This window comes from Lontra canadensis, unplaced genomic scaffold, assembly GCF_010015895.1.
Source record: "Lontra canadensis isolate GAN:19392208 unplaced genomic scaffold, GSC_riverotter_1.0 scaffold23, whole genome shotgun sequence".
In the NCBI taxonomy this organism is placed as follows: domain Eukaryota; kingdom Metazoa; phylum Chordata; class Mammalia; order Carnivora; family Mustelidae; genus Lontra; species Lontra canadensis.
The window spans coordinates 3,346,787-3,359,951 of record NW_022631017.1 but is presented as its reverse complement, the minus strand read 5'-3'; positions in this window follow the sequence as shown (position 1 = coordinate 3,359,951).

Genomic DNA, 13,165 nt, shown 5'->3' with positions numbered 1-13,165 from the left:
TTGAGAGTATACATCAGGCTGGAATGAGAGTCTGCGGTGAGGGTAGCTTAGCCAGGGGGAGGGGACGGCAACATTAATAAACTGAGATCACAGAGAAACGGGGGTGGGGAGCCCAGGGCCTTTGTTGGAAAGATATTAATAGGGATAATGCTTACATACTTAGCTGAAGAAACTATTTGATCTCCTGAGCATAGCTCTGATGTCTCTTATGATATGTATTAAATGTAAAACCCCCTTCTACTCAGAAAGTCATTTGTCAAATCAAGCGGCTGGAAGTTTCTGCAAAGTCCCAGAGCCTCAGGAAGAAAGCCAGGCATGGCTGGTCCATCGTACCCGCTGCTCTAGGAGACAGCGATGTTGTGAATGGGTTGGGGAACCTTCTGTAAGGATGTGGACCCTCACGGCCAGTTCGGTGTTGAGATCCGAATGTTATGGCTTTGGTTAGCAAACATGGAGGGTGGATAAAACCAGTAAGCTGACTCGTGGATAAAGCGCCTGTTCTGTGCCAGGCACAGAAGGGACTTTTAAGTCAATTTTCTCTTCTAATATGGATGATGGCCTCAACCATGGGACATGACTCCCCTTTAAGCATGGAGTGGGATCAGGAGAGGAAGGGGAGAAGGGGCAGGAGGGGATGAAGAGGACCTTCAAGTTTCCCACCATACCCATGGCCAAGCCGAGAAAATGGAGGATTATTCTTTGTCATTTCCGGGACAGGAGACGGGTTGGCTGGGGGAGGGGGTGAGGAGGATGTTTCTAGAAGATACTCTGGTCCACACTATAGTCCCCAGTAGATTAAAATTCCAAACAACTGAGCCACTGGTGAATCAGATTTGAAGCATGAGCCACAGACTCCAGGAACCCCTGTTAAGTGTCCCTGAAATTCCCTGTGAGAGAAGGAAAGCTTCCCCATCCCTGCCCCCAGCATCGGCAAGTGGTTATTTCTCAGGTTAATGGAAAACTTGGGAGCTGGATGAGTTGGGAGGGATGGAGACCCAAAGCTCTCTATAGAGACATAATTTTCACCTTTCTCCCTTAGCATCCAGGTAATCACCAAAAACGGTTTCTCACCTGCAGCCTATGAAATCTTTATAGTTTCGTGCAGATGAGGTCCAGCTGTCAGTCATGAAGGATGTTGGGGTGGCTAAGAATTTGTAGGATATCAGGGCAATTGCCTGTCTCAGCATAGGCTGGCAGTCACAGGAGAGAGGGCAAGGGAGGGAAAGGAGGGAGAAGAAAACCATTGCTCACATACCCTGACTCCCCAACCAACTGGGCAGCCAAGCGACTCAGAGGGAATTTTAGGAAAACCGGATAGGCAAAAAAAAAAAAAGCAACAGAATCAGCTGGAGCCTGAGAGTAGTAGGTTCTTCCACGGAAGAACAAAAGGTGAGCACTGATCTAGTAAATCTGATCACACACACCGATTGAAAGGAACAATCTCAGACAAGATTTCTTAAGTTACTTAGGCATTGGTGTGAAGTGCTTTATATAAAAAATCGGATTTCCTCTTCAAAACTATGTAATGGAGAAGATACGATTTTTACCCACATTAAGAAGACTTACCCCCAATATTTAAAAAAAGATTTTATGGATCTATTTGAGAGAGAAAGAGCAAGCATGAGTTGGGGGAGGAGAAGGAGAGGGACAAGCAGATGCCACACTGAGTATGGAGCCCGACATGGGACTCAATCCCACAACCCTGAGATCATGAACTGAGTCGAAATCAAGAGTTGGACCCTTAACTGACTGAGCCACCTGGGTGCCCCAAGATACTCTCCAGGAGGAAGGTGGCTCTCTTTTCCATTGAGGGGGTCCTGGCATGTGGAAGGAAGTTTGTCACCACTGGAGTTTATAGCTGACTCTTCCAGGGACACAGCCATAGCTGGAAATCTGAATGTCCTCAGTGGTTGTCATACCAGGAAGAATAGTTTCCATTTTTTGGAAGTCGAATCAGGTCTGGTGAATAAAATAAATGAGGGGAGAAACAGCAAGGCCAATTTTCTTGTATGGTCTGTAAATCAATCCAATTTCTGGAAAGGAATTCCAAGACTACTTGGCAGCAGCCTGGGAATAAATGCATATGGCTTCGCGGGATGATAGCTCTGGGGATACTGCTCATTTGTAGGAACCAGGTCTGATGAGTCAGGAAGTAATCAGCTGTGTAGCTTTGTGGGTCTTGATATCCCAAGTGAAACAGAAGATCCTGAGAGCTGGGGACTAGAGGAGATGCACAGCCTTGCTTTTGTTGGTGGAAATGCTACTACTTGGTTTCATCCCTCCCCATCCCTTGCTTCTGTGAGTCTTCCTTTCCCGCAAGTGACTCCATTCTCTGATGCTCTGAACAATACCCTTGAATCACCTTGACTCTTCTCTTCCAGTCACCCTCCATATCGGTCTGTCAGGAAATCCTATTGGCTCTACCTTTAAAGATGTACCTGCAACGGAATACTACACAGCCATCAAAACCCCCCAAAACTTGACATATGCAGTGATGGAACTAGAGGGTATTATGCTGAACAAAATAAGTCGGAGAAAGACAATTATCATATGATCTCTCTGATATGAGGGTTTTGAGAGGCAGGGCAGGGGCGGGGGGCCGTGAGGGGTAGGGAGGGAAAAAAATGAAACAAGATGGGATCGGGAGGGAGAAAAACCATAAGAGACTTAATCTCATGAAACAAACTGAGGGTTGCTGGGGGGTGGGGGGTAGGGAGAGGGTGGTTGGGTTATGGACATTGGGGGGTGGGGTATGGGCTATGGTGAGTGCTGTGAAATGTGTAAGCCTGATGATTCACAGACTGTACCCCTGGGGCAAATAATACATTATATGTTATACAAATAAATAAAGAAAGAAAAATTATATACCTGTAACAAGACCACCTTTCATAACCTCCACTGTTCCCAGCCCCATCCCCTTCTCTCCCGCCTGGGTCATTGTACGAGCAGCCTCCCCAGTTTTCCTGCCTCCAGCTTTGCCTTCCATGGTCTGTTCCCACCCAGTAGCTGCTTAGAAAGAAGCTCACTCTTCGACACAGAGCCCCCAGTGGTGTCGGTGGTTGGTAGACTAATGGTCCCTCAATATGTCCACAGTGTGATGCGTGTCGTCTGTGAATGTATTGATACATGTGGGCAAAAGGAGCTTTGCAGATGTCAGAAAGGGTATGGGCCTTGCTATGGGGAAAGTACTCTGGCTTCCGTGACTATCATGTGAGAAGAATCTGGCCCCTGTAGCTCACTCTGAAGATGGAGAAAGGGGACATTGAGTCAGAGGATGAGGTCAGCCTCTGGACACCAGAAGAGGTGAGCAAGGAAAGGGATTCTCCCCGGAGCCTCCAGAAAGGATCTCATCCCCGCTGACATCTTGATGTCAGCCCAGTGAGAACCATGTCAGGTTTCTGGTATCCAGAACTGCAAGATAAGAAATTGTTGTTGTTTGAAGCCACAAAGTTGGTTTGTTTGCAGCAATTTGTTACAGCAGTGATGGAAACATAGAGTTTCTCAACCTACTTAGGGTTAAAGTCAAAGGTTTGACTATGCATGCAAGGCCTGTGTGCTCTGGTCCCATCATTTCTGACGTAGTCTTCTCCTCCCCACTCCTGTTCACCTGCCCCGGCCACACAGTCTCCTCCACACGTGCTGGTTCCGCAGTCCAGAGAGCTCTTCCCGATGACCGATGACCGCTCCGCCTTCTCTCCCCATCCCATTCCACTCGCACTCTGATTGAAAACAGCGCCCCCTGCTGGCTGTTGTTCCCGGCCTCTCTCTTAACCTGGCTTTGTTCCTCATCCTGCTTGCGACCCTTCAACACGCACACAGAGACACGTACACATTGCTATTTCCATGTGTTTGTTGTGTTTTTGATTTTTTTAAACTGTCTATCATTATCCACCAGAAATCAAACTCCAAGAAGGCAGGGATTCTCACCTGCTTTTTTTCTCCTCTGGTGTATCCCAGTGCCTGGAATATGGCACACAGCAGCTGCTCAGTAAGTCTTACTGAATGAACAAAGGAAAAGTGGATTAAAGGTATTAATTGTCATATGCTATAAATACTCCCCTTGTTCTAATATACTGGCAGTGATTAGCTTTCACTGCACATAACCTTAGCCCTCCACAATAAATTCCCCCAACAAGTGAATCATTTTAGAAAATTTTAATTTTTTTCTTTAGCTTATGATAAAGCTAGCTGTTGGCATCCAAAGCCCAAAGATGGACTACTATCTCCCCTGTCCTTGCACAATTGGATAGTAACTTCTGCTTATACACAGGACTGGGGGCAACGGCACAGCTGTCCCCACTGGCTTGGTGATCTCGGGCCAACCACCTTCCCCTCTGGGTCTTCATTTCCTCCTATGTGAAGGGGGTTTGAGATGATGATTTTCTGGACCGCTTCCAGAATGTTGTTCCATGCCCACCGTTTCTGTAACTGTTTGGCTCACTCATGGTGGTTAACAGCAAGGAGATCGGGGCGCCATTTTTCTGAGGGTCTTTAAAAGACAGATGTTCTTTCATGCTCTGCCTGTGGAAATGCTCCCGATTTCCAGAGCACAGGTGAGGTGTGGGGGTGTGTTGGCCAATGTCATCAGCAGGAAGGTAAAAGAAGGGACAGTGGGAGAAAACAAAGAAGACAAGGTGGTCGGAGAGGGAGAGCACAGGAGGGGAATAGGTCACAACACAAAAAAGATTCTTAAACTTTCAGAGGGGAAAAATGTTGAATTTGATTGAAGGAGGTGACTGGTGCGCCTACTCAAGAAGCCAGGTGGCCTGAATGAGGAAACCGGTCCAGAGCGTGGATTTTAAATGGACTTTTCTTAGACAAGAGTTTGGCAACATGTAGTAAAGTTGAAGATACTCATAAGCTATGACCCGGCAATTGTGTTCTGTTATGGAGTGAACTGTGCCCTCCTCCTCATTCATGTGTCGAAACCCTAATCCTCAGAGTGATGGTGTTCAGATATGGGGCTTTGGCTTTAGATGAGGTCATGAGGATATGGCTCTTATGATGGGGTTAGTGGCCTTTTCAGAGAGCTGGTTGTCTTTCTCTGCCACGTGAAGACGGAGTGAGAAGTAGCTGGAAGAAAGCTCTCTCAGAGACTGACTATGCGGTGGCCACCTTGATTTGGGACTTTCAGTTTCTAGAACTGTGAGAAATAAATTTCTGTTGTTCAAGATACCAGGTGGTATTTTCTTAGGCCATCCAAGCTGACTCAGAGACTTTTCCAGCATTTACACTCTAGAGAAACTCTTGTACGTGGACGCCAAAAGATAAGTGCATTGACAGCACCATTGTTATAGAGATAAGTAGGAACAAGCTATATGTCCGCCAGTAGTAAAAGAGATCAATAAATGGTAATCTAGTCATACAATGGAATACTATACAGCACAGAAAATGAATGTAGTCCTCTAGTCATATCTATGTGGATAACCCTCAGAAGTTACAGATTATTTGTGTATAAACCTATTTAAGTAAAGTTCAGTATTATGTACAACTCAGTAATCTATCATTATAGATCTATGACTATGTATGTACATATACATAGGTGTGCATCTGTATATCTATATCTATATCTATCTATCTATCTATCTATCCATCTATCTATCTATCTATGTAGTGAAACTATTGAGAAAAGAGCAAGGTGGAAAAAAATACCCATAACATTCAGAAGAATGGCTACCCTAGAGAAGGGAATGGAGAGAAAGAACTAGGTGGGCACACAGGTAAATTTGAAAGGATCTAGAATATACCATTTAAGGCTGGGTGGTGGGAACATAGATTTTGTTGTGCTATTCTTTCTACCTTCTACATAGTGTTATGTATATTAGTACATATATAAATTCTTCATCATTAGGAAAACAACCTAGACCATGAAAGGAAGCATAATAAAAGCAGAAATGATAAAGGCAGGCCAGCCTGGGCTCTGCTTTTGGGGTCTGAGCAAGACACGTCCCTCTGCAACTAATGCCATTTCCTCACGGGCACCTGAGGGAAAGCCGGGAGCGAAGGAGGACCTGCACACAGTAGGTGTTCAGCGGTGGGAAATCGTGATGAGGAAGTGAGAGAAGGCCCATAAGAGAACTGTTTGAAGTGTTCTTTTTCTCAAGATGATGATAGACATTGTGAACATTTTCTTTTCTTTTCTTTAAGATTTGATTTACTTATTTTTCACAAAGTGAGAAAGAGAAAGAGAGAGCACAACTAGGAGGAGCAGCAGGCAGAGGGAGAAGCAGGCTCTCACTGAGCAAGGAGCCCGATGCCAGACTCAATCCCAGGACCCTGGGATCAAAACCCCAGCCAAAGGCAGACACTTAACCGACTAAGCCCTCCCAGGTGCGCCAACTGCAGACATTTGCAGCAGTCATAAGTAACCTGCCCACGAAGCTTTGTCGTTTGCAGACACTGCCTTGTTGGAGTTGACAGCCCTCTGAGGCCAATGAGAGCAGGTAAATCTGTAGAGGATGAGTCAGCTAGAAGAGACTGAGACCCACCGTCCCAGTGGGAGAAGTTCAACACTTTGCCCTTAAGATCAAGCCGACCACAGTGAGCTCAGCTGTGGAAGATCTGGATGACTCATTGAACAAGATCTATTTGGTGGACATACAGGGAGGCCAGCACCTCACCGTTGGGACGGATATGTTTTCTTTTGCATAAATGTTTATAGAAACTGGCTATATGTTAGGCAACAAAGAGAGGCTACCAAATTTTCAAAAATCAGGAACATACAGAATCTGTTTTATGGCTACAAGGCAATTAAGGTAGGTAGAAACTAATGGCCAGAAGGTAACGTATACCTATCTGTGAATTCAAACATCTAAATAATTTGGGGATCAAGATACAATGATGGAAACTCTGGCAAATGAGTTTGCAAAGCTGGCAGTGGCCAGCACTCTTCACTAGGCTTGGGCTGGCCTGGAGAATGTGACAAAGTGTGTGATACCTGCCCTGAGACCTTGCCTTTCATGATTCTTCTCCTTAATCCAGGCTTGGAGTGATTGCCTGCTGTCCTCACACTGCTGTGCAAAGTATTTGGTGCCTGCACGCCATGCCACCCTGTCACTCCCTCTTCCTGACCGTCGGGCTAGAAGGGAGCCCATCATTGTTGAAGGCTGGCTGTGTCCTGCATGCTAGGGCTTGGGGCATACAGACAACTAAGACACAGCCATTGCCCATAAACAGCCCACAGGGGAAAGAGTGGAAGGAATATTATTATATCTGTGATATGTTAGTATAGAAGAGTCTATAGTATTGGTTATAACCCCACACAGTCAATGGCCCATGGGATGAGTGTCTTTGCAGAGGTGTCCATAAAGGATCCTCCGGATGGAGCAGGGTCCACAGAGGGAGTGGTGTGGCATGTGGATACCCAGCACACCGGAGACAAAATCTCAGGTGGGTCTCCAAGGCTGAGATGGAGTTCTTCACGAGAAGTGGAGGAAGGGCATGGGAACGGCATGGGGAAGGTAGATGTAAAGAGCCTGGTTCTCAGCACTCAGGGTGTGGGTAAGGAAGGTGAGGGCTGCCATCTCCATTCAGGAGCCAAAATGCCCAAACGTGAGGAGATTGAGTTGTATTCTGTAGGAGAAGGGCAGCTGACAAAGGCTTTTAGGCAAGGAAGCGACAAGGACTGTGTTTTTTTGTTTGTTTGTTTGTTTGTTTTTAAGGCAGTCGCTGGTGGAAGAGAAGCTGAATGGGGGAGGGGAGGAGAAAACAGTGCAGGGCAGCTGGGGAGGGGCTGCTGCGGGGTTGGGGGTGGTGATGAAAGCCTGATAAATGGATTCTGAGATGCTGGAGACTGATACTCAGTGTGTTATTCCTCTCAGGAATTTTTATATTTTGACAGGGGACACTATCTTAACCCAAAGGAATGAAACTCTAAAGATGGCAATTCCTTGGTTATAATAAGCCTGGGGGAGAGAGGTTTTTGGGTGAGGGGTCCAAGGAGGCCCTGAGGCTCCTTTAAGTAGGGACCACATGTGGTGGTGGTGGCGGCGGGGGTCACTACACTGTCTTCTATGTGGTTCCTATTTGTGGGCAAAATGCACTGTGTTATAAAAAGTTATCACTGAGACTATATATAAAAACACGTAATTGAGCTGGATTTGGGGAGGGGAGGAAGCTCTTTCTTCACCTAGGCCATCCCAGATTCGGGCTAACCCTTTGCCAGCTGGTCCTGAGAGCGCACGCTTCTCATGGCCGCTCAGTTCGCTGACACGATGGGCAAGTCCCGAGGGAAGGCTCTTCTGCTGAATCCGTCCTGTCACAGAACCTTCTGTAGGGAGGTCATATCAGGAACCACAGGACCAGAGGGACATCCTGGAGCGGGGTCTCTGGGGCAGGGAGCCTCAGACTCAGGGAAATCCTTGTGTCGTCTTCGGGTCTCAGACCAGGACTCCTGCTGAAACGCTTTCTCCAGTCCTGAGCAATTCTTTGCCATCCTGGCCACCATTTGGGGGGACAGAGAAGATGTTTGGTACCCACGGTGATGGAGCTCCTTGAGAAGACTGATCCTTTCCCCAAGATGAAGCTAGTCTATCCCCACCCTGGGGCTGGCTTGGGTTCTTTTTGTGGTCGCAGGGACAAGTCCCCTGGGCCTTCCACACTCTCACCTGGCTGCCTTGTTGTCTACACATGGGTATTACGAATCAGCCGGCTCAGGTGGTGGGTAGTGGGAGGACGAAGCCGTGGCTCAAGGCTATGACCTACCTGGGCTACCCCATCTGCCCACACTTAGGCTTGTGACTTGGACACACTAGCAGTTTTTCATGCTCCTCCCCAGACTGGTCTGGGTGTCTCTTCCCCAATGTGCTTCTCTCAAGGCTCAAATGTGAACAGGCAGGTACACCCAGAGTCAACACAGCTTTGAGGAGATGGAAGCTCAGATTTCCCTGGGGAAAGTTCATCCGAGGCCAGCTGAGCTCCGGGGCCAGCATCACCAATGCCCAGGCAGGGTCTAGTCATTGCCAGGACCAGAGTGAGCTAGAATCTCAGGTGCTGATCTGTAAGGAATCTAGATTTTTTCTACAGCCCAGAAGGCTAGAACTTGGTGTGAGGGATGGAGAAGCCACTCAGAATCTTCTGTATGCTTGGCTAACATGGGAGGGGAGATGAAAAGTGGGTTAAGATGGGTCCCAAAATTCGTGGCATGGACTCTGGAATCAAAAGATGGCTGCATTTTTTTCTCCCCTAAACGTTTGAGTGTTTTTTTGGTTTTGTTTTTGTTTTTAAAGATTTTATTCACTTATTTAACAGAGAATGAGAGAGACCACAAGTAGGCGAACAACAGACAAAGGGAGAGGGAGAAGAAGGCTCCCCACAGAGCAGGGAGCCCGATGTGGGGCTCAGTTCCAGGATGCCAGGATCATGACCTGAGCCGAAGGCAGAGCTTAGCCCACTGAGCCACCCAGACACCCCAAGCCTGAGTTTTATGCTGACGTCATGTGACCCTGCTATGCACAGGTCTGGATCTTTTCTTATTTGCGTCCCTCCCAGCCAAGGTTTTGTTGAGCTTTGTATCTTGTGGTACGCTTTATGAAGATAATTTTTAAAAATCCATTTTTGAATACAAAATGAAATTACAATGGATACGTTTGTATTGAAGTTCACAGGCAAGGACTGAGGGGTTTGTGTTTGACCCTGAGCGTGGCGAAGAAACATTTACTCAGAATAGGGAATAGCTCAGAGTAGCTCAGAAAAACGTCCAGGCTCAGTGTGAGGTATGAACACTTTGCTACTTAATCCTCTCACCAACTGAGTCAAGGTAGGTTTTGACAGTCCTGTTTTGCAGATGAGGCGGCTGAAGCTTGGGAAGGTGAATGACTTGTTCCTGGCGTCAGAGTTGAGAAGGGCAGATGCAGCATTAGAACTCCTGTCTATAGAGCTTCAAAACCCTCGTGTTTGCCAAGACTCCAAGTGGCCCGGGAGCTGTCACACCCCACTGTGCAAACCCCCAGGCTCTGGCTCACCATTCCCAGCTGGGGCAGTGCTCAGATAAAACTGTTCGCTCGGGTCTTCTCAGCAGGGCATCTCCTTTTGTTGTGAATGGAGGTGTAATTGGCATACACCACTCCATTAGTTTCTGGCAGACAGCGTTATGAGTCTGTGTTTATATACTGTCAAATGATCCCCATCACAAGTCTAGTTAACTTTCAGCACCACACCGAATTCCAAAATTGTTTTTCTTGCGGTGTGAACTTTAAAGATCTCTCTTAACAGCTTCCGAATATACAAATAAGCAGTATTGTTATGCCCAGTCACCTTGCTGTTCCTTCCATCCTCAGGACTGATTTATCATGGAACTGGAAATGTGTACCTTTGGGCCACCTTCATCCATTGTATGTCCCCCCCCACCCCGCATCAACCCCGCTGCCTTTGGCAACCACCAACGTGTTCTATCTATGCGCTTTTCATTATTTTTAAAATTATACATGTAAGTGAGATCATATGGTATTTGTCTTTCCATGTCTGTCACGTCTGTTAGCCTAAGGCCCTTGGGGTCCATCCATGTTGTGCAAATGGCAGTATTTCTTCTTTTTATGGCTGAATAATATTCCATTATTTCTCTAGATAGTTGGATAGATATAGATATAGAGATCTATATCTCGCATTTTCTTTATCCATACTTCCACTGATGGACACTTAGGTTGTTCCCATAGCCTGATCGTTATAAATGCCACCACTTTGAACTTGGGGGGGCACATATCTTTTTTACTTAGTATTTGCATTTCCTTCAGACAAGTACTCAGAAGTGGAATTGTTAGATCATATGGTGGTTCTGTTTTCAAGCTTTTAAGGACACCCTAGAGTGGGGGCATCAGTTTATGTTCCCACCAATTGTGCACCAGGCTTCCGAGTGGGGTATCACCCTCTACACCCCGCTGGGCCTGTCAAAATCCTACCTGCCTCCAAGACTGAGCTCCTGTGACACCTCTACCGTGAAACCTTCTCCGGACCACTTCTGCCCTCCCTGCAAGGGCTGGCTCTGTCCTGTTTGTTCCCTGGTACCTCATTGTCTTCTACTGTCCCTTGTGGCTGGGTCCAAGGTCCCCACCCTGGCTTGGGCTGGGCAACTTCCCACTTAGAGGCCTCAGAAGCCTCATCTCTAGCCTTCACCCACCTCTCTCAAAGAGGCCAGGGGTGGAGCTTGCAGGGTGAGTTGAAGAATGGAAACAGGAGAGTAATGCCCCGGGGTAGAACAGGATTTGGCTAAGAACTGGTGTGTGTGTTTGGAGGTGGGGGCACTGGTCTCAATCCCAGGACACACAGGAAAAGGTGGACATCCCAGGTAGAGAAAGGGTCCCAACAGGAGTCACTGAGTGGGAGCAGAGGTGATGCTGAGAGGTGATCCAGTGGCGGGAGACTGGAGGTGTGCACTCTGCATCATTCCCGCTCAGGGGTGAGGGAGGAGGCCACATGCAGAGAGGGAAGCTGTTTGGAAAAATGCACGCTGGTGATGCTCTCTTCCTAGTGGTCTGGACCTCAGGGCCCCACAGACCAGCTGGCATCTGGCCTTTAGAAAGCCTAAGGGGCTTCATATCCCAGAGAACGCCAGAGGGACAAGGAAGTAGTCTGGGAAGTAGGCTTTCTTTCTTTCTTTCTTTCTTTCTTTCTTTCTTTCTTTCTTTCTTTCTATGTCAATTATATCTATTTTTTAAAAAATTCTTTTTATTAACATATAATATATTTTTTGCCCCAGGGATACAGGTCTATGAATCGTCAGGCTTACACATTTCACAGCACTCACCATAGCACATACCCTCCCCAATGTCCATAACCCAACCACCCTCTCCCTACCCCGTCACCCCTCAGCAACCTTCAGTTTGTTTTGTGAGATAGAGTCTCTTATGGTTTGTCTCCCTCCTGATACCATCTTGTTTCATATTTTCCTTCCCTACCCCCCATAACCCCCCATGCTGCCTCTCAAATTCCTCATATCAGAGAGGTCATATGATAATTGTCTTTCTTTGATTGACTTATTTTGCTCAGTATAATACCCTCTAGTTCCATCCACGTCATTGCAAATGGCAAGATTTCATTTCTTTTGATGGCTGCATAGTATTCCATTGCATATATATACCACATCTTCTTTATCCATTCATCTATTGATGGACATCTAGGTTCTTTCCATAGTTTGGAACATTCCATATTGTGGACATTGGTGCTATAAACATTTGGGTGCACGTGCCCCTTCAGATCACTACATTTGTATGTTTAGGGTAAATACCCAGTAGTGCGATTGCTAGGTCATAGGGTAGCTCTATTTTCAACTTTTTGAGGAACCTCCATGCTGTTTTCCAGAGTGGCTGCACCAGCTTGCATTCCCACTAACAGTGTAGGAGGGTTTGGAAGTAGGGTTTCTAATAACTTCCCTTTCCCTCAGTTGCCATGCCCACTTGTCTGGACATCCTCTCACTTTCTGCCCACCAGACACGGGTCATCTGGGAGGGACACATGCCAGGTAATAATGGGGCAGGGGACATGGTGGCAAATAAGACCTAAGTGGTCCCCATCATCAAGAAAGTCACTAGCTACCCGGGTGATGTCAGGATCTTAGTGCTTCTGAACCATAGTTGGCTTACTTTTCTGTAAAAGCAGGAAATTCACATCCACCCTGAGACATCTGGAAGATGCCTAGCTCTCAGTGGGCACTTGAGACAAGGCTAAATCCCCACGTCCTTTGCATAGGGCCAGGGCTCAAGGTACGTTGGGCACAGTTATATCTCTTGAGCGTCCTCCTCCCCTTTTTCCCTCCTGACTCTACCTGATAAGAATTAGCTGTTGTGGATTTTTTGGCTAATTTCTAAGTGCTTGCTGTCTTAAGTTCTTCACATATGTTATTTGATTGGATCTTTAAAACAACCCCAATTATTATTATCTCCATTTTAGAGATGAGGAAATCAAGGCACAGGCAAGTCAAGCAACTTTCCCAAGGTCACACAGCTTGTGAGTAAAGAGGTGGAATCTGAATTCAGGCCTCTAAGCTGTGTATACTCAAAGACTAAGTTAAACCACTCTACCTAGGAGCAGGACTGAGGAAGTGGTCTGACCCACACACAGACCCTTCAGTGGTATTTGGGGGGCCAATGTTTTCCTTTGAAGAACCACTCTAAAAGGTGAAAACTAGGATCTAGGTTCAGGATATGTAGATCTATATGCCAAGAGAAAATGC